The sequence below is a fragment of the Cajanus cajan genome, chromosome 2 (genome assembly GCF_000230855.2).
Source record: "Cajanus cajan strain Asha chromosome 2, NIPB_CcT2T_4, whole genome shotgun sequence".
NCBI classification, from domain to species: Eukaryota; Viridiplantae; Streptophyta; class Magnoliopsida; order Fabales; family Fabaceae; genus Cajanus; species Cajanus cajan.
In genome coordinates this window covers 43,167,366-43,188,513 of record NC_138518.1, presented here as the reverse complement: position 1 = coordinate 43,188,513, position 21,148 = coordinate 43,167,366, and the positions used below count along the sequence as shown (strand labels likewise).

The 21,148-nt window shown below is 36.4% G+C and overlaps 1 long non-coding RNA gene across 1 annotated transcript; it reads right to left on the bottom strand.

Annotated features, from left to right (window-relative positions):
* Positions 1-5,983: 5,983 nt before the first annotated feature.
* Positions 5,984-8,934, bottom strand: LOC145955282 (uncharacterized). Its single transcript, XR_014431909.1, has 2 exons — positions 7,267-8,934; positions 5,984-6,358 (listed from the first exon to the last, which is right to left on the bottom strand). It is a non-coding gene; the product is annotated as an uncharacterized LOC145955282 (long non-coding RNA).
* Between the last annotated feature and the right edge of the window lie 12,214 nt (positions 8,935-21,148).

Genomic DNA, 21,148 nt, shown 5'->3' with positions numbered 1-21,148 from the left:
TCCAAAGAACCCTCCTTTTGCGAAAACCACTAATCCATGGAGGGTCCCGCTTGGGATTAATATGGATTGGTGAATCATTTAATAAAATTGCTCGTTTGACAAGGTCTCAGTTTGAGAATACGTCATTCTAGCAATCCATATTTTTAAACAATTAAACGAGTCCAACCATCCTTCGCGAATGCCGAAAGCCCGTTTGGGCCGGTGGCGACAGCATGTAAATAGTCATAATAAAAGGGGATTCAATATTTATATTATTATTTTTAATGTTAACTTCATCATAGGGTACCAATCAAGGGCGTTGTAGGGGTGCTTAATACCTTCCCTACACGTAACCGACCCCCGAACCCAATTCTGGTTATCAAGGCCATTATTGGATCCTTAAAAAGCTTTTCTTTTCTCAATATTTTGAGTAAAACATTGGTGGCGACTCCATGAACCTATTTTCAAAACCATTACCTAAGGATTAGTCTGGTGTCTAGGCATTCCTTAATTAATGAGATTTTCAAAAGGATGTCTAAATCATAGGTTGCAAGATCGAAAATTTTTGGGTTGCGACACAAACTATTAAAGTTTAAACTCCATTCTAGTGCCATTCTAGGACTTTCCCTTTGAGTGCTAGCCTTTTTAATGTGTCTTAATTTTTGCCTGTCTTCTTTGGAACTTTTATGTTTGTCTCATTAATCTCTCTTTGAGTTTAGCTTTTTAATTGAGCATTTTCAGTTTTTATTCCCTTTGGCCTCCTTCTTGCTCTTGGTTGGTTTGTTTTCTTTTGGTGTAAGTGAAGCACTACCTCAAAACCCCTTAGCAAACTTCTTTCGGGGGATTGAGAGGAGATTAAATCCATGAAGGTCCCAAGTACTTTGGAAAGGTTACCATATCTCAAAGAGTGCAAACACTAAAGGAGAGGACTAACCTAGTTTGTTCCTTGTGAAGGGGAGCCAAATTGGAGGAGTAGAAGACTTGAAAATTTTTCTTTCTTGTTTAATTTTCAACCTCTTGTAATTTGGGCCTTTGTTTTCATTTGTTTTGGGTTGTAATTGGCCATTTTAAACCTATTAGTTTAGGGTAACTCGAAGTAGTTCTTGTAGTAATGGCTTGAATACCACCAAGGTCACTTCAAGCTCCCACCCTAGGGAATCCGACTAGCATATGCTTTAAGTTGCTTTTCTTTGCATGTTTTATAGCTTTAGTAGTATATTTTCTTAGGCTCTTTATTCTTACTTGTTTCATTTTAGAAGGTTACAAGTTTCCTATTAGGGGGGCCGCACACACACATATAAGTATTGTGAAAATTGTTTTGTGAGAAAAGTGTGAGAAGGCTTAGTGATTCTAAATTGAAAAGAATTAGTTTTTAAGAGATTTCTTATAGTCCACCTCCCTTAATAGTTCACTTTGTACACTTAGGCCTTTTCATACCAATCGCACCTTGAAAACCTTTTGTGAAAACCTTTTATCACTCACTCTTTGTGAAAACTTTTTATACCAATCTTTTTACAACAAATTTGTGAAAACCTTTTATTGAACAAATATGAGTGATCATTCTAGTGTACATGATCATAATTCTCGTAGTACTAGGTCTAGTGTTATGGATGAACTTAAGGAATTAAAAAAGTACCTAAGAAAAAAAGAAGAGGAAAATATAAAAAGAGAAGAAGAGCTTAGAAAAAGAGAAAAAGAGAATGCTAGGAATGATGAGGAAATAAGACAACTACTTGCGAAGTTGTTTGTGGGAGGAGAGGCTAGTGGTTTTAGACCAAGATTTCCTTCTCCTAAGTCCTCAAAAGGCAAAGGGGTCCACATGCCTACAAGCATACATGAGGAGGAAGAGCATAATACCCAACCTCCAAGTGATAGCTTATATAGTAGTCATCACAATGATGATTACTATCAAAGACCCCCAAGACAACCTAGGCATAGGGAGTTTTCCAATAAGTAACCCAACATCACTCTTCCCTCATTTCATGGAAAGGATAATGTGGAAACATACTTAGATTGGGAAATAAAAGTGGAACAATTATTCTCTTGCCATGGAATAAGTGAACAAAGGAAGGTTTCTTTGGCAACCCTTAGCTTCCAAGGGCATGCCATGTATTGGTGGACCTCCTTAGAAGAAAAGAGAAGAGTAAATCATGAGCCCCCAATCCAATATTGGAATAAGCTCCGTAGTGCCTTGAGAAGGAGGCATATTCCTCCATACTATGACCGAGAACTCATGGATAAACTTCAAAGACTAAAACAAGGGTTATCTAGTGTGAAAGAATATAGGCAATCTATGGAATTACTAATGATGAGGGTTGGGATAAGGGAAGAAGAGAGGACCACCATCTCAAGGTTTCAAGGTGGTCTTAACCTTTAAATAAGAGGCAAAGTTGAACTCTTACCATATAGATATTTGAATGAGCTTGTTCAACTTTGTTCTAGAGTGGAACATCAACTTAAAAGAAAAATTTTTAGAGAAGACTCCACTCCCTCTTATTCCAAGAGTTTCAAGAAGGATGGCCCCTCTATCAAACCTTTTACTAATGAAAAAGAAAAAGAAAAAGATAAGCCCTCTCATAGGACATCTTCCAAAGACACTAAGACAAGTGACATCAAGTGCTTTAAGTGTCTTGGTCGAGGGCACATTGCCTCTCAATGCCCAACAAAGAAAACCATGATTTTAAAGGGCCAAAACCACTATAGTAGCCTTGATGAAGCTACTTCTTCTCTAAGTGATGAGGAAGAAATCTTAGAGTCCGAGGAACAAACTTACCCTTGTGAAAGAGACTTGTTAATGGTTAGAAGGCTTCTTGGAAACCAATCTAGTGATTTAGATCAATCCCAAAGAGAGAATTTGTTTCATACAAGGTGCAAGGTTTTAGAAAATACTTGTTCTCTCATTGTGGATAGTGGATCTAGTTGCAATTGTTGTAGCACTAGATTAGTGGATAAGTTAGCCTTAACTACTATACCTCATCCAAAACCTTACAAATTACAATGGATTGTCGCCACCCGCCGAAACGGACCTTGGCATTCGCGACGATGGTTGGACTCTTTTTAAGTTTTGAAAAATGATGGATTGTTAGAACGACTTATTCTCAAACTGAGACCTCATCGAACTAACAATTTTATTAAATGATTCACCAATCCATGTTAATCCCAAGCGGGACCCTCCATGGATTAGTGGTTTTCGCAATAGAAGGGTTCTTGGAGTCGCCACCAATGTTTTACTCAAAACATTGGAAAAAGATATAAGGCAATTGATTTCATAAATCAACTTTGGCCATTACAACCAGAGTTGGGTAAGGGAGTCGGTTACGTGCGAGGAAGGTGTTAGCACCCCACAACGCCCCTTTCGGGTTCCCTATGACGGATTATTTTATAAATAACAGTGTAAAATTACTAAATTACCCCTATTTATTAGAAACGACTATAAACGAGATATCTACATGATGAAAAATGCAATGCAACAATCAGAAAGCAATAAAAGGAAGGATTTGAAAAAGAAACCTTTGAAGCGTGCTTTTATATATTCAAACAGACGTTAGGAGGCTTTTTGGCGCTCCTTCCCACTACACGCTTGCTCGCTCCTTCCCTAAAGATTAATTTTTACTATGGAAATCAAAAAGATTTCCCTTCAACTAGTTCGAATCCTCAAGCTAAATGCTCAGAACTCAAGAACTTTGTCGGATCGGCTCTCGGAGAGACTTCTAGGGCAGAACACTGCTCAAAAACCCCAGAATACTCAGCAAGAGGGTCCAAAAGTATGGAAAAAGTGTCTAAGGACGTGCAAATGACGTCCTATTTATAGGATTGGGGCGCAATACGGCCTGGGAGGTCAATACGGCCCGTACTGGGTTTTTGAACTACAGTACGGTCGTATTGAATTTGGTATGGCCGTACTGAAGTTCAAAAACTTCAGTACGGCCGTATTGATTTCACTACGGCCCGTACTGAGCTTTTTTGAACTACAGTATGGCCGTATTGAATTTGGTACGGCCGTACTGAAGTTCAAAAACTTTAGTACGGCCGTATTGAGTTCACTACGGCCGTATTGCAGTTCAAATGGCTCAGTACGGCCGTACTGAACCTCTGGGAGGGTGTATTGAGCTCCAATCCTCGCACACCCTTATTCTAAGCTACTCTAAGACTTCTAGACCTACAAAGAATCATCCTAGGGTCTTCCAGGAGTCCTTCCGGCTGACTTTCCTTCGGTCTTTGAGAGTCTTTGAGCTTTATTTCTGACCCGGACAATTTTAGGGGTCTACATGGATCAATGAGGAGGGAGGTATTGTAGTTAATCAACAAGTGAATATACCTATCTCCATTGGCAAATACAAAGATGAAGTTTTATGTGACATGGTGACATTGGATGCTAGTCATATTCTACTTGGAAGGCCTTGGCAATTTGACAGAAAGACTATTCATGATGGCCTTACCAACAAAATAAGTTTCCATCACTTAGGAAAGAAGATTATGTTGTGTCCTCTATCACATTCTCAAGTGAGTGAGAACCAACTCAAAATGAAAGTCAAAAGAGAGGATGAAGAAAAAAAAAGGAGAAAACAAAAGAAAGAAAAAAAAGACCTTCCCTTAAAGAATAAAGAAGGGGAAGAGAAGGTACCAAGTTTAGAGGCAAGTGTCCCCTCTAAAGAAGTTGTTCACAAAAGTCATTTATCCCTTAAAAATGACATTAAGAAAACACTTTTGATTGAACAACCTTTGTACCTTCTCTACTTCAAAGAGACACTAGCTACCACTAGTCATCAGCTTGAGTCTCTACCTCAAGAGGTTTAAAAACATTTGAAAGACTTTGATGACCTATTTCCTCAAGAAGTTCCAAGTGGACTTCCACTTTTAAGAGGGATGGAACATCAAATATAGACCTCATACCAGGTGCTAGTCTTCCAAATAGGCCCACCTATAGGACTAACCCTCAAGAGAACAAAGAGATAGTCTCAAGTTGATGACTTGTTGAAGAAGAGTTAGGTTCAAAAGAGCCTTAGCCTTTGTGTTGTCCCCGTTCTTTTGGTGCCAAAGAAATATGGTAAATAGAGGATGTGTACGGATTGTAGGGCCATCAATAACATTACAATAAAGTATAGGCACCCAATCCCTAGTTTACATGATATGTTGGACAAATTGCATGGAGCCATCATATTTTTCCTAGATTGACCTTAAAAGTGGTTATCACCAAATTCGAATTAAAGAAGGTGATGAGTGGAAAACCGCTTTTAAGACCAACTTTGGTTTGTATGAATGGCTAGTGATGCCCTTTGGCCAGACTAACGCCCCTAACACTTTGATGTGTCTAATGAATCATGTTCTTAGGGGTTGCATAGGAAAGTTTGTAGTAGTTTACTTTGATGACATTCTTGTATATAGCAAGACCTTAGATGAGCATCTTGGAGATCTAAGGGAAGTCAATAATTCTTAGGGACAACAACCTCTATGCCAACTTTGAGAGGTGTACCTTTTTTCCAAAATCAAGTCAATTTCTTGGGCTTCATAGTTGGTAAAGAGGGAGTGCATGTTAACCCCGAGAAAATAAAAGTCATCCAAGATTGGCCCACCCCAAAGAGTGTTGGAGAAGTTAAAAGTTTTCATTGTTTAGTAAGCTTCTATAGAAGATTTGTGAAGAACTTCTCCACACTTGCATCCCCTCTTAACGAGCTTGTTAAGAAGGATGTACCTTTCATTTGGGGTGAAGCCCAAGAGAAAGCCTTCCAAACTCTAAAAGAATAACTCACCAATGCACCTATTCTAGCCCTTTCAAATTTTGCTCAAACATTTGAGCTAGAATATGATGCATCCTGTTTTGGCATAGGTGCCATTCTACTTCAAGGAGGTCATCCCATTGCCTATTTTAGTGAAAAACTCCATGGAGCCACCTTGAATTATCCCACCTATGACAAAGAGTTGTATTCCCTTATTAGAGCCCTCCAAGTTTGGGAGCTTCATATCGATTGTGACACCCTCTACCCCAACATAATTACAATAGATATAAACCATCTATATATAAATTCTTTCTTAGTCTAATATAAAATAATTATCTCAAGTATCATTGGGTAAAAGATGCACATTCATAATTTTCAACTATAAGTATCAAATTGTCAAGAAATAATAAAATAAAGATTATAGATTAATCCCAGTAAAGGTGGCAGAGCCTCCTAGTTAGGAATTAACTTATAATCTTTTAGTAAAATTATAATATGACAAAAATACACACTTTCAACATAAATAACATAAAAATTACAAAAGAAAAATAATAATAATTTAACAATAAGTCTAGCTAATCCCGATGTCACATCCTATCAGAGCGAAACCCAAACAGAAGCCTAAGCTTCACCACCAACATCCTCAGCCTCATGCTAATTATCTGCATCATAATTTAAATATACACAAAAATGACAAGGGAGTGAGAAACTTCTCACTCAGTTGCAGATATAGAAATAAAAGTTAAATAGCACACACACACGCAATATAATTCACATATATAATCAATCTCACATATATGCTTATGTATAATGATTTTCTTGACTTGACTCACTAATGTATGCATGTGGCACCATACGGAAGTTGCAGAATTCATCACTGGTGACCCGAAGGCACACCTATACAATTGTCGGTGACCCTAAGGTACACCTATCATTGGTGTTCATACACCTCGTTAGCATATCGTGGGTGACCCAAAGGTACACCTTGTTAGTCGTGGGTATGCGGCCTCAGCGGCACACCTGGAGTAATATGTGCATATGATGCATGTCATACATTCACAGACTCAACCTTTAGCATGTTACACATATCATATTCATATTTTATAATTAAGAATTATTTCAATAATCCAATTTAATAGTCCAATAGTCCAACAGTCCAAACAGTCCAACAGTCCAAACAGTCCAACAGTCCAACAGTCCAACAGTCCAACAATCCAACAGTCCAACAATCCAACAGTCCAGAGGTTGCTTAGGTATCATATTTTTCAATAATAATATATTAAGATCTTTTAAGTAAAGTAGGAAGCTTAAAAGGTAATATAAGATAATAAGGAGGCTCAGCCTTCCATTTAAATAATAGATTACAAATTTATAAATACTTAGGAGGCTTAGCCTTCCATTCAAATAACAGATTCTAATATGTAAATAAATAAGATATAAAACAAAACACATCAATAATACATATTCAAAGAAATAAACAACAGGCAAGGGATCGGGAGCCAATCCAACAAACAAACTATTTAACAATTATTCCCACATCCCCAAGCGAGGTTTCCCACTCCCCCCTTACCTGGGTTTACAGAAATTTGGGCAGAATCTCCTCCTCTCTATCTTTCCTTAAAAGGAATCGGAATTAGGGCAGAATCTCTTCCTCTTTCTCCTTAAACAAGGCACTAGAGTAGAACCTCCTTTTCTTTCTCCTTTTCTCTCTCTTACTTTCTCTCTCTATTTCTCCAGAATTTCCTTCTCTCTAGAATTCTGAATTTTCAAAACCTTAGGCCCCTATTTATAGAAATTTTGAAGTTACTATGCACTATGCACTATTCATTAAAATAATATTATAAGTTACTATGCACTATTCATTAAAATATTCAAATTAATTATAATTTTGAAACTTAAGAATCCGCAGCCCCCGCCCCTGCGCAGCCATTCACTATTTGCATAGTAAAACACTATTCATAAATACGTATATATGAATAGTAAAATATGTATACATAAATAGTAAAATACGTATACATAAATAGTAAAATACGTATATGTGAATAGTAAAATACATAAATAAAATACTTATTCACATAATAAATACATAAAAAATATTTCTTTTCATTGACTAAAATTTGGGATGTTACATCGATCATATGAGTCACTCAAGTACATTAGAGGGTAAGGGAAATTAAACAAAAGGCATGCTAAATAGGTTGAATATCTTGAACAATTCCCTATATTATCAAGTACAAAAAAAGGAAGAATAATGTAGTGGTCGATGCTCTCTCTAGGATGCATACATTACTCTTCTCCTTAGTGTCTCAAATCCTTGGATTTGATAATCTAAAGGAATTGTATAAACTTGATCAAGATTTCCAATCCATTTTTGCTAAATGCCTCCAAAAGCCTTTTGGTGGATATTACTTACTTGAGGGATACCTTTTTAGGATGGGAAAACTTTGCATACCTCAAGGATCCATTAGGAAGCTTTTTGGTCAAGGAAAGTCATGAAGGGGGACTCATGGGCCACTTTGGGGTTGATAAAACCCTGAGTTTCTTAAAATCAAAATTTTATTGGCCACACATGAGAATAGATGTCCAAAGGCATTGTTCTAAATGCATTACTTGTCTCCAAGCCAAATCTAGAGTAATTCCTCATGGACTCTATACACCCCTTCCTATAGCTAGCTCCCCTTGGGTTGACATTAGTATGGATTTTGTGCTTGGCCTCCCAAGAACCCAAAGGGGATTTGATTCTATCTTTGTGGTAGTGGACCATTTTAGTAAGATGGCTCATTTCATACCATGCCACAAAGTAGATGATGCTAGCTATATTGATAAGCTTTTCATCAAGGAAGTGGTTCGTTTGCATGGTCTACCCAAGCCTATTGTGTCAGATACGGATGAAAAGTTCCTAACTCATTTTTGGAAAGTGTTATGGGAAAAACTAGGAACCAAGCTTGTCTATTCCACTACGTGTCACCCACAAACCGATGGGAAAATTGAAGTGGTGAATAGATCCCTATCCACATTGTTAAGGGTCATATTGAAAGGGAATAAGAAAACTGGGGATCCCCAAAACTAGTACAAGATTGATAAGGGTTGTTAGATCCCCAAAACTAGTACAAGATCGGTAAAGGTTGCTAGATCCTCAAAACTAGTACAAGATCTATAAGGGTTGCTAGACCCCAAAACTAGCATTGGGCCGACTGAAGCCCTAAATGTTAGTCCTGCCTGGAGAGGCTGAGCTTAGAATATACTCCCTTTTCAACAAGCTAAAAATAAAAGAACACATTACCATGAGACAAGTAGAAGCCTAGATGTTTTGGTTTACCATCTTTGAACACCAAGCAGGGTATATAATACCACACTCAGTTGTCCCAAAGGGAAAGGATACCGGTAAACACCATCTATTCGAAGGAAATGATGTGGGGGCACCTAAACTATTAAAGTGAAAGGGAAGATTTGGACGCAGCAACAAAAAAGGCAACACAAAATATTCACATGGATCCCGAAGTCTACTGATGGAATAACACTAAGGCCAAGAAGACCAAGAGGTGATATATTGAAGGAGGCAAGAGGAATGGGTTAGTTTTGAAAACCATAAGAGGAGTGGGCCTACTTTTGGGCCTTAGCTCCTATATTTTTTTATTAGTATAGGATTTATTCTTATTTTACCCTTGTCTTTAATTTCCTATTTTACCCTTGTATTTTGGGTACCTTAGACATAGAATTTATTTATCTTGTATTTCCTATTTTACCCTTGTATTTTGGGGTGCCTTAGTAGTAGGATTTATTTTTACTTGTATTTCCCATTTTACCCTTGTATTATAGGGTGCCTTAGATTATAGGATTTTATTTTATAGCTAGGGTATTTTATTAGGGTGAGAAAATAAGGCCTAGACATGTTTTTTTGGTAGCCTTGGATTTATTTTTGGACTTGGCAAGGTTTAAGCCCAAGTGGAGGGCACCTAGGTTGCATGGTCTTATCATGCACCTAGATGTAGTTTAACCAAACCCAAAGATTCCATCCTTGGCCACCAAGTAGCATCTAGGGTTAATTTAGGTTTGATTGGAAGTGCATTTGGCTTGCATTTTTCAGCCAAGCACTTTCAAATGTAACCCTAAATACATCATCCCTTCTATAAATACTCTAGGCTAGCAACCTTGTAAATACTTTGGAATTTATGATATTAAGAGAGCCTTTGAGCCTTAATATTCTTTCCTTAGTCGCCTTGGTCATTTCGGCCACCTACCCTTCTCATCTTCACTGTGAGTGTTCTCACCTTTAGGAGTGACATTCATCTATCCATGAAGTGAGCCTAAACCTTAGAGTACCACCTTAGCATTTCATCAAACACCTAGCCTCCATAAACACCATTCACCCATCTCCATCACCAAGGCTAGAAACCTTGAGTTCCATGACCTTAGGAGTACGGTCTTCCCTCTTTGATGCTCCTTAATCCATCCTTGCAAGGAAGGTTGCCATCATGTGCTATCTAGAGCCAATGGTTCTTCAAAGGTAATCTCTAGCCTATTTGGAGTCTTTTAAAAATCCGGTCATGTCATGGTGTCTTCTTGCTTGTCTTGAAGTTGTGCTAAATAGATCATATTCATGCTATATTCTCATGGTCTATGTGTCTTGTTTTGTTCATTGATTCATGCCATAAATTTTCTTGTGAATCATCTTGGTGCCTAGGTTTCTTTATAGGATTCGTCCATTTTTGTTTTAGTTTGGGTGGCTGGAAAATTTTGTGCATGATAAGAAAAATGATGATCATGTGTTTTTATTTTATAATCTATTAAGTTTTGTCATAAGAGTATGATTCTCCCTAATTTTTCTTCAAAGAAAATTCCAAATACACATGCCTAAACACTTTCATGATCAAAATATGATATGCACGCTATATGTTTGTTAAAATGGCCGTGGGATTTAGAGTGCTTTAGAGAGTCAATCATGCATGCTAATTAGTCCTAGCATGTTCCTTGATAGTTAATCATTCATGTGTGATTGGTATCTTTGCACATATTGCTAAATTCGGCCATCTTACTTTCCTTTTCCATTTTCACTTAATATGAACATGTTTTGCTTGATAATTTGAGGTTGAAAAGTGATTATATGTGCTTATTTTACTGCTGGACTTTATTTCACATAAAGCTTAAAGAAACTCAAATTATTGACTCATTAAGCCATCACTAATTACTAAAAGGATACTCCAAATTTTTGCTAATCAAAATCAACAACACAAGTGTAAAACCCAAGAAAAGGAGGAATATTAATATTAAAAAAAGAAAGAAAGTGTCTGGACATTATCATTAAAAAAAACGGTGCAAAAACAAGTGAAAAAAATGCAAACAAAAGGGGTCCTTTGCTAGACTTGTGGACTTTTGGACAATTTTTCCTACCTTAGCAATTAGAGTTATTCTTTGGACCTTTGGACTATGTTTTAGTGGCTGAATGAGACTTTAAAATTTAACATGTTAAGTGCAACATTTTATCAAACACTTGCTACTCAATTCTAGTGCCATTCTATGAATTAATCTTTTGAGTGTTTGCCTTTATTAACGTGCCTTAATTTTAGTTTTGTATCTTCTTTCTACTCCTATGTTTTGTTACATTTATCTCCACTTGAGTTTAGCCTTCCTAATTGTGCATTTTTAGTTTTTATTTCTTTGGACTCTTGTACTCTTGGGTGGTTTCTTCTTGATCTAGGTGTGGAAAGCTCCTAAACTCATCATATACATTTTTGGTGAATTGATTGGAGAAGTTGTCCGATTTGACTCCAAGACCTTTGGAAGGAGTTCTACCATCAAAAAGAGTGAATAAACTATTGAGAGTGGGTATTCCTTGTGATGGGGTGGAGAATTGAAGACTAGAAGTTCTACTTTTATTGTTTACATTTCTTTTTTGTAGAATTTCTTTTAGGCCACTTGTGTTCTTGGCCTTTGTTTCTTTGTTTTTTTTGGTTTGTAATTGGCCTCTTTAAAATTATTAGTTTCAGGGTAATTTGAGTAGTGTTTGTGGGAGTGGCTTGAATACCACCAAGGTCACTTCAAGCTCCCACCCTAGGGAATCCGACTAGCACATGCTTTAGTTGCTTTATTTGCATGCTTTAGTGCTTTGGTAGTATAATTTCTTAGGTCTTTTACTTTAATTGTTTTCGTTTTAGAAGGCTTCAATTTGCCTACTAGGGGGTCGTGCACACACACATTTAATTCTTCTGAAAAAATTGTTTTTGTAAGAAAGTGTAAAAGGACTTGGTGATTTTTACTTGAAAAAGCTTGGTTTTTAAGTGATTCATAGTAGTTCACCTCCCTTTATAGTTCAATTTGTACACTTAGGCCTTTTTATACTAATCTTGAATCTTCAAATACTTGTGAAAACGTTTCATCACTCACTCTTTGTGAAAACCTTTTTGAGCCAACCTTTTGAAACATATTTGTGAAAACCTTTTCTTGATCAAAGATGAATGATCACTCTAGTGTACATGGTCATAACTCTTATAGTAGTAGACCTAGTATTAAGGATGAACTTAGGGAATTAAAAGAGTACATAAGAAAAAAAGAAGAGGAAAACACAAGAAGGGAAGAAGAGCTTAGGATAAGAGAAAAATAAAATCCAAAGAATAATGAGGAAATAAGAAATTTACTTGTAAAATTGGTTGTAGAAACTAGTGGGTCCAAACCTAGGGTTGTTCCAACTAGGTCCTAAATAGGCAAAGGGATTAGAATCCCTAAGAGTATGCATGAGGAAGAAAATACAAAAAGAGAGGAAGAACTTAGAAGAGAGGAAAAAGAAAAGAAAATACAAATAAAGAAAGAAAAAAGAAGAAAAGAATAGAGAGAGTTGAAGAGTGGTTAGAAAAAGAAAAAGAACAAACAATACTCTTAGAGAAGAGTAAGGAGGATAATATTTCTTTCAAAGGGCTTGTGCTTAAAGAAAGTCACTTTACCATTGAAAATGATTTAAAAAAGACTCTCTTTATTCATCAAGCCTTTAACTATTTCTCTCATGTTACTGTTAGAAAAGAATGGCTCAATCTAAGAGGGGGGGCAGGTGAATTGGATTCTATGACACTTTAAAATATTTTAGAGTTCTTAAGATCTTTATTTCAATTTTAACTTTTTTAATATGAATTCTCAAAGAAGTTCCTTGAAATACTAGATAATAGAAATGAGTCCTATATGCTTTCTTGATTAATCTTTGATAAAGTTCAAAGTTAAGAACACTTAATATGCAACACTTTGATTCATTTTAAAGCAATGTTGTGCATACAAACATATCAATCAAGATTATTCCCTTTAACACACAACCAAGATATTACTCAAAGTCAAAGATAAGGGTATGAGAAGAATGCACAAGTCCTTTATCCTGGTTCAACCACTCCACATGTGACCTACATCCAGTCCTCAATCATAACCTGATCAAGATTTGTTCCACTATCTCAATGAAGAAGTTTTACAAGCATACCACATATGCATATACTCCTACATTTAAGATACCCACTTTATTGACCCCAAGAAAGCTCCTCTTGTAGAAACCCACTACAGGAATTCCTTAACACTTGAGACACCTACTCAAGATTTACAATTATTCACAAAGAATTAATGGAACTAATTCACCTAGAAGCTGAACAAATATGACTATGAATTTAGAAGAAAATCTCAATCTTTCTCTCTGAAGAATGTGATGATGATGATGATCTTTCTCAAAGCATTTCAAAAAATGTTTTACTTCTTGGTTTCACAAAGAAATCACTCCAAGAAGGTCACAAAGACTTCACAATAACGTTTTTCTCTTTTTGATTGTTAACTCATTCTCTATTATGAAGTTTCAAAGTGTAAAATCTATTTATAACATTTTCAAAACCAGATAATCGATTATTTTAAAGGATAATCGATTATTTTGTTCTTCATGATTTTTGGAAATCACCCAAGAACATAATAATCGATTATTTTGCAGGATAATCGATTATTCTAGAGAGTGCTTCCTAGTATAATCGATTATTTCACAAATAATCGATTATTACTGCAAGGCATCCTTTTCACCCGTTGCTGCAATAATCAATTACATTTAATGATAATCAATTATTTTGAGTCAGTTTTCAAAAGCTCAGTTTTATATCTCAAAATAACTTTCTAAGTATTTAACTCATCATCATAATCACTCTTAGTCAAATTAGATTAATATTAACTCATGCACAAAGCACACACATGAAAAATAAGCTAAACAAATTAATACAACTTATGAGGTATCCCTATTACACATCATAATAACCATATTTTCTTCTTGACTTTGTTTTTGACTTATTGATGTCCTTGGTCAGCTTTGATTCTCAGAATCCAAATTTTGTTATCATCAAAACTTTCATACTCCAAGTTTGAGTTGATTCACCACTCCATGAATCTCAACAATCTTCCCCTTTTTGATGATGACAAACCATACAAGCCATTTTGTTTTGCAACTAACCAGCATTTCACATTTTAAGTCTTGCAAAACAAACTCAAAAACCTTTCTCCCCCTTTGGACATCATCAAAAATAACCAAATATATATTCATATGTCCAGATTTCACATGTATCGAATTATGCACAAGAATCATTTGCTCAAAACCAATGCCACAAGACCAACTTAAGACCAAGAAATTAGTCAAGCAATATCACTATAAGCATTGTTCCAATTAATCCAAAGTAATATCAGAATTTGTATCAGGGAATTTTATACCACAATCACACAATTTGTATTTCAAACAAAATATTTCAGCCACATGATACATCAGTTAAACATCACAACAAACATAACAAATATGCATTACTATTTGCACACATCAACATACAAACTAGAATATTGCAACCAAATCAAAGTTTCCATCAGCAAATCATCCCAAATACAATATAATCATAATGAAATTCATATTGCACCAGAATTTAAATTGTTCAAAATGCGATAAACCAAGATAACCAAATTGTTCAAGAATTAACATGATTACAACCCAATTGAACTTTAAAACCAGAAATTTAAACTAAATCATAAAACAGAACAGAACAGAACACTAAAGCTCCTAAAGTCATCATTTCGAGTCCTCTTCCATTCCAAGTTGAGCCTTAATTCGTGCAATCTCATGATCAAGGTTATCAAACCGATTAAGAATGCCAGAATAATACGAATTGTGCTTCCTTGACATCTCTATTACTGCATCAAGCTTGTTAATCATAATTTTCTCAAACAGAGAAAATGCTTTACGCTCTGGTTCTTGCTCTCGTTCAGGTTCAATTTCCACTTGTGGTGGCTGGTCTTCATCATGAGATGGAACACCATCTTCATCTGTTGCAAATTCAGGCGTCGGAGGAGCATCTCCTTTGAATACCCATTTGTCTTCTTGTTTCAACATCCCCATATGATGCAAAGAAGATTTTTTAATTTTGTTCGAGGCATGGAGAATTATCTTTTTCTCCCCTTTAAGATCCACACCGGCTTTCTAAAAAATCCTAGATAATAACAAAGCATATGGTATTGGACCATCCTCTTTCCTCCTAGCTTTCCACATACAATCATTCACCACAGATACCCAATCTATCTTAATCTTTTTCTTAATAACATGCATAAGCAAAATGTCATCCCTAGACATTTGAGCATGATTGTGTAGTCTAGGCTTAATCATCCAAGCTATAATTAAATAAATCAACCTTGAATTTTTCTTCATACCTCCGGCAAGAAATTTTGTGTAATTAGTGGTCTTCGGGTTCCTTTGACAATCTCTAAAAGTTGTCAGCTCCTCAAAATCTCCAAAATTGAAGGGTTGGGGCTTCGTACTCCCGTCTCCGCTCAGCCCAACTACTTCCTTCAATGTTGGACCATCAAGCTTTATGAGCTTGCCCTTCACCACAGTATGCATTATCCATTCATTGCTTGAGGCAAAGCATAAGAATAGCCTAATAAGCTCAGGGTAATACGGTCCTTCTAACTCCAAGAACTTCCCAAGTTCCTAATGCTCTAAGAGAGGAGGAAAAATAAAACCCTCATTCTTGAACCAGTCTAGCTTCAAGGTCTTCGAAGGAATGATTCTCCTACCCACATACCATTCAAAATAGTAATCTTGGGTCTTTTCATCAACAAACCACTTAGAGATGAGTTGCTCAGCTCCTGTGGGTAGAGGTCTTTTGCTCCCCTTGACTTCAAGATTCTTTGGTCTCTTGGAAGATGAGGCCATTTTGAGGTTAAAGGTGGATTCTTTGTTGGAGATGAAGAAGATGAAGAAGAAAGTGTGTTAGGGTTTGTGTGAGAGTTGAGAGAATGTGGGTATTTGAAAAATAAAAAGGTTTAGGTGTTATAAAAGCCCTAGCACCGGATTGGGTAGAGGAGAGGTGCCACTTATGAAGAGAAGTAGGAGGTTGGGGGTTGGCACGAATAAAATCGTTCAAAAACCGTCTGGAAAACCAAGGGTCGCGCAAATAATCGATTATCTATACAAATAATCGATTATTTGTATCAGTAAAATCCTTTGAAAAACCTTTTCTGCACTAAATAATCGATTATTTTTGGAATAATCGATTATTCCAGAGAGTCATTTCCTCTCACTTGCCCAGATAATCGATTATTGCCCAAATAATCGATTATTCCAGAGACTTCTGGAATTCCTCTTCTCCCAGATAATCGATTTTCTTCCAAATAATTGATTATTCTCCTAGGCTCACTTACAATAATCGATTAAATTTTATAATAATCGATTATTCTAGAGAAGTTTTGCTTCTCTTATTTCTAACTTTTAATCCATTCCTAATCTATTTCAACTCTTAAACTACTCTTTTATGCATCATATATCAGTGTTTTACACATACATCAACCAAGTTTCAATCAAGAAATCAAACTCAAGTGCACATTCACAATCAATTCATACAAGAATCATTGATAATTCCTAGTTCAATTCTCAATTGATTAAATCTTTCTCTTGGTAGAGGTTTTGTAAATATATCAGCTAATTGTTTATTCATTTCAACAAACTCTACAACTCAATCATTCTTCTGAACATGATCTCTTAAGAAATGATGCCTTATCTCTATATGTTTTGTCCTAGAGTGCAAAATTGTATTTTTGGTTAGATTTATTGCACTTGTGTTATCACATCTCAAAGGAATTTTGTTCAACTCAGTTCCATAATCTCTTAGTTGTTGTTTCATCCAGAGAATTTGTGCACAACAACTTCCGGCAGCTATATACTTAGCCTCAACTGTACTTAAAGCGACACATGCTTTCTTTTTACTATGCCATGAGACAAGTGCACTTCCAAGTAGGTGACAAGTACCACTTGTGCTTTTCCTATCAAGTCTACACCCAGCATAGTCTGAATCCGAGTAACCTATCAGACTTAGTGAGACTCCTTTTGGATACCGTAAACCTACATTAGTTGTTCCTCTTAGATATTTAAGAATTCTCTTTACAGATTTCATGTGAGATTCTTTTGGATTTTCCTGAAATCTTGCACACAAGCACACAACAAACATTATATCAGGCCTACTATGATGGAAAACTTGTTGGAGAATCCGGATTGATGTGAATTCTCTTCAAGTTCCTCCCTAGATCTTTGGCTCCTTGATTCTTCTTAAGCTTCTCTAAGGTCTCCAATGGAGGAAGAGACCTTAGAACCACCACGGTTTGGTGGGGAACTCTCTCAAGAGACGCCACTCATTGGTGAAGAGATAAGTCTCTTCAATTTTCGTGCAAATTCTGATCTCACTCAAAAATATCATTGTCGCCACCGGCCCAAACGGGCCTCGGCGGTCGCGAAGACGGTCGAGCTCGCTTATTATTTTAGTTTTGAAAATGTATTGGATTATTAGAACGACTTGTTCTCAAACTGAGACCTTGTCGATCCTATCCAATTTATTTATTAAAACGTCTCACCAATCCATATTAATCCCAAGCGGGACCCTCCATGGATTAGTGGTTTTCGTAAAAGGAGGGTTCGTGGAGTCGCCACCAATGTTTTACTCAAAACATTGGAAAAAGGGATAAGGCAATTGATTTTATAAATCAACTTTGGCCATTACAACCAGAGTTGGGTAAGGGAGTCGGTTACGCGTGGGGAAGGTGTTAGCACCCCACAACGCCCCTTTCGGGTTCCCTATGACAGATTATTTCTAAAATAACAGTGTAAAATTACTAAATTACCCCTATTTATTCTAAGCAATTATAAATTAACTATCTACATGATGACAATTTAAATATGCACACAGAAAGCAGTAAAAGGAAGGATTTAAGAAGAAACCTCTTGAAGCGTGCTTTTATATATTGAGTAAAACTGGGAAGCTTTTTGGCGTTCCCTCGCTCTACAAGCTCGCTCGCTCCTTCCTAAAAACTTTTGACTATGGAAATCCGGAGGATTTCCCTTCGACTAGGTTCGAATCTCCAAGCTAAGTGCTCGGAATTCCAGAACTTCGTCGGATCGACTCCCAGAGAGATTTCTAGGGCAGAACACTGCTCAAAAACCCCAGAATACTCAAAGAGGGAGTCAAAACTGAGTATGAAAGTGTCCAATGACGTCCAATTGACGTCATATTTATAGGGAACAGGCCCAATACGGGCCCTGGAGCCAATACGGCTGTATTGAAATTTTTGAACTTCAATACGGCCGTATTGAGTTCAATACGGCCGTATTGAAATTCAGAAATTTCAATACGGCCGTATTGAGTTCACTGCGGCTGTATTGAAGCTTCAATACGGCCGTATTGATTTCAGTACGGCCGTATTGAAGTTTCAGAAACTTCAATACGGCCGTATTGAGTTCACTGCGGCCGTATTGAAGCTTCAATACGGCCGTATTAAGTTCAGTACGGCCGTATTGGGCTTCATTCCCTCCACTTTCTTATTTTGAGCTATTCTAAGACCTCTAGACCTACAGAGAACCCTCCTAGGGCCTTCCAGGAGTCCTTCTGGCTGATCTTTCTTCAGTCTTCGAGAGTCTTCAAGCTTTATTTCCGACCCGGGCAATTTTAGGGGTCGACAATCATCCAAAAGTGTTTTACAAAGAAGGAAAAACGAAAATATAGGAGTAGGAAGCTTGGAGAGCAAGCTAGCCTTAACCATGGTTTACTAGGAACCATGGTAAGGTCTAGCTAACCATCCATGGTCTAGAGGCTTGGAGAGCAAGCTACTCACTTAGCTTTCTTGTAAGCAAGCTAAGGAGAAGCTTGTGCTTCAAGCTTCTAAGCTTGAGTGTGAACAAGCAATGTGAACACAAATCAAGGTGGGCGGCTCATGGACTTTATTTTACTCCAACCGGTTTTGAAAAAATGTTGATTTGGTTTAGTTAGGTTCATCCAATGTGAATGAAACCTAGCTAAATCAAATCTATGACAAATTAGGAGTAAAATGAGTCTAATATGTAAATTTTTCCCTAGGCCCATCTCTAGGTCCAATTGCTAGTAACACTCTCTAGCTTGCTAGTTACACTCTCTAGCTTGCTAATGCCACTCCCAATCCTACTACTAGAAAACTAAGAAAAGAATGTATTTCTAGATTAGGTTAAATGGAGTCAAAGTGTCCAAGTAACCTACCATAGAAACAATATACAATAGCAAATAAAAGGAAATAAAGTGCCTCACAAATACAAAGGCAAAAATACACCTATACAAGTCTCTATTATATACAAGGTACAAGAAATCAAACTATACAATGTATGTACAATAGAGACTATGAGACTAAAAAGAGGAATCATACTCAATACTTATATTGAGCATAGGTCTAAGAAGCACCTCCTCTCTAGAAGCCTCCTCTAGCCTCCTAACCATGGACCTAGTTAAAGGCCCAATGGTCTTCATGGGTGAGCCTCCTTGGATCAACCTTCTTGGTCTTACCTCTTCCAAAGGGATCCTTGGGAATTAGATTTCCATCATACCCTCCCCCTTCGAAAGGATTTGTCCTCAAATCCCGTGGTCCTTCCACAAGGATAGCATCACCTACAAAAATAAGAAACAAAGTTTTAGTAATGATATATGCATATAATACATGTGGAAAGCGCACCCTATGAGGAATCCCTTCTACAGCCCTAACAAGGGTTCTTAGACTAGGAAGGATGGGTTCTCTAAGTATAAGAATAGGATCCTCACTATAGTGTACTCTAAGTGTAAAACTAAATCCTATAAATCTTAAAGTACTAAAACTATAAGAAACTAGTGAAGTACTCCTATATACTAAGGTATCTTGCCTAAAGTACCCTATGCAGTAACCTAGGCTTCTACAAGAAAATAAAGTGAATATAATAAGGAAACTACCTAGACAACCCTTGATCATATTATATTTTAGATACATCATGGAAGAGGGTGTAAAGAGTTTAGAAAAGTCATAGAATCTAATTTGGTCTTGAAGGGAAGTAGTAAAATTAAGTTCAAAGAAGTTTGAACTTCCCTTAAGATCAAAAATAGAGAATAAGACACCATGATATGTATCTAATAAAAAATATAAACCAAAGGTTGGGTGCTTTATTAGAACAACTAAAGTAAGAGAAGTCCTAAATAGACAATGGCTGTCTACTTTGGGCACCACCAAAGTAGTAGCATAAGAAATAGAACTAGGTGAAGTCCACTTCTTCTTCACAAGACTAAGAACTTGAGATCCATTATTTTCAAAAATATTTAGGTGGTGGATCTTAAGCTCTAAGGTTGTGGAAGCACTAGAAAAAGAGCTAAAATCTTTATGAAGAAGAAAAGTCTTTTTACAATTATTTTGAATTAAAAAGTGACTTTCCTTTTGCATAAGATTTTTGGAGGAGACACTATCCTCCTTACTCTTTTCCAAGAGTAGTGTCTTTTTAGTTTTAAAAAGGTGAAGAGGTTGTTCAACTAGAAGACATTTCTTGATAGAATATTTTATTAAAAATTGACTTCTAGGAACAACTTCCTTGGAGGAGACACTACCCTCCAACTCTAGAACCTTCTTTTTCTCCTCTTTTTTTTTTTTTTTTTTTGATTTCATAAATACTTGATCCTCCAGCACTTGTGAAGGTGAAAGAGGAGTCAAGGTGTGTTTCTTGCCTAGGTGGACTAGGCGAATTTTGTTTGTAACACCATCATGAATGACCTTCCTATCATGTTGCCAAGGCCTTTGATGTATGGAAAACCGCAAGTGTACGGTTGTCGTCAAGTAATAAATATCGAATCACAGGGACTACGTGTTTGACCTAGAATTACTAGTATTTTAATTTGAATTTTAAAACAGATTGAATTTTTGTTTTGAGATGATAAGATCAGATTTGATGGTAAAAGAGATAGTTGTAACACCCCAGTTTTCCAAAATGGTTACTATTATTATTATGATATTTGGTAGTTATCTTTTATTTCAAATGTAGCTAATTCATTTATGCTTAATTATAGGCTTTAGAAATATATGTATATTGTTGGGCTTAATTAGATAGTTGTAAACTTTCTTTTCAATAAAATCGTTTTCGCTGGGCTGACTGGCAAACCTCGGTG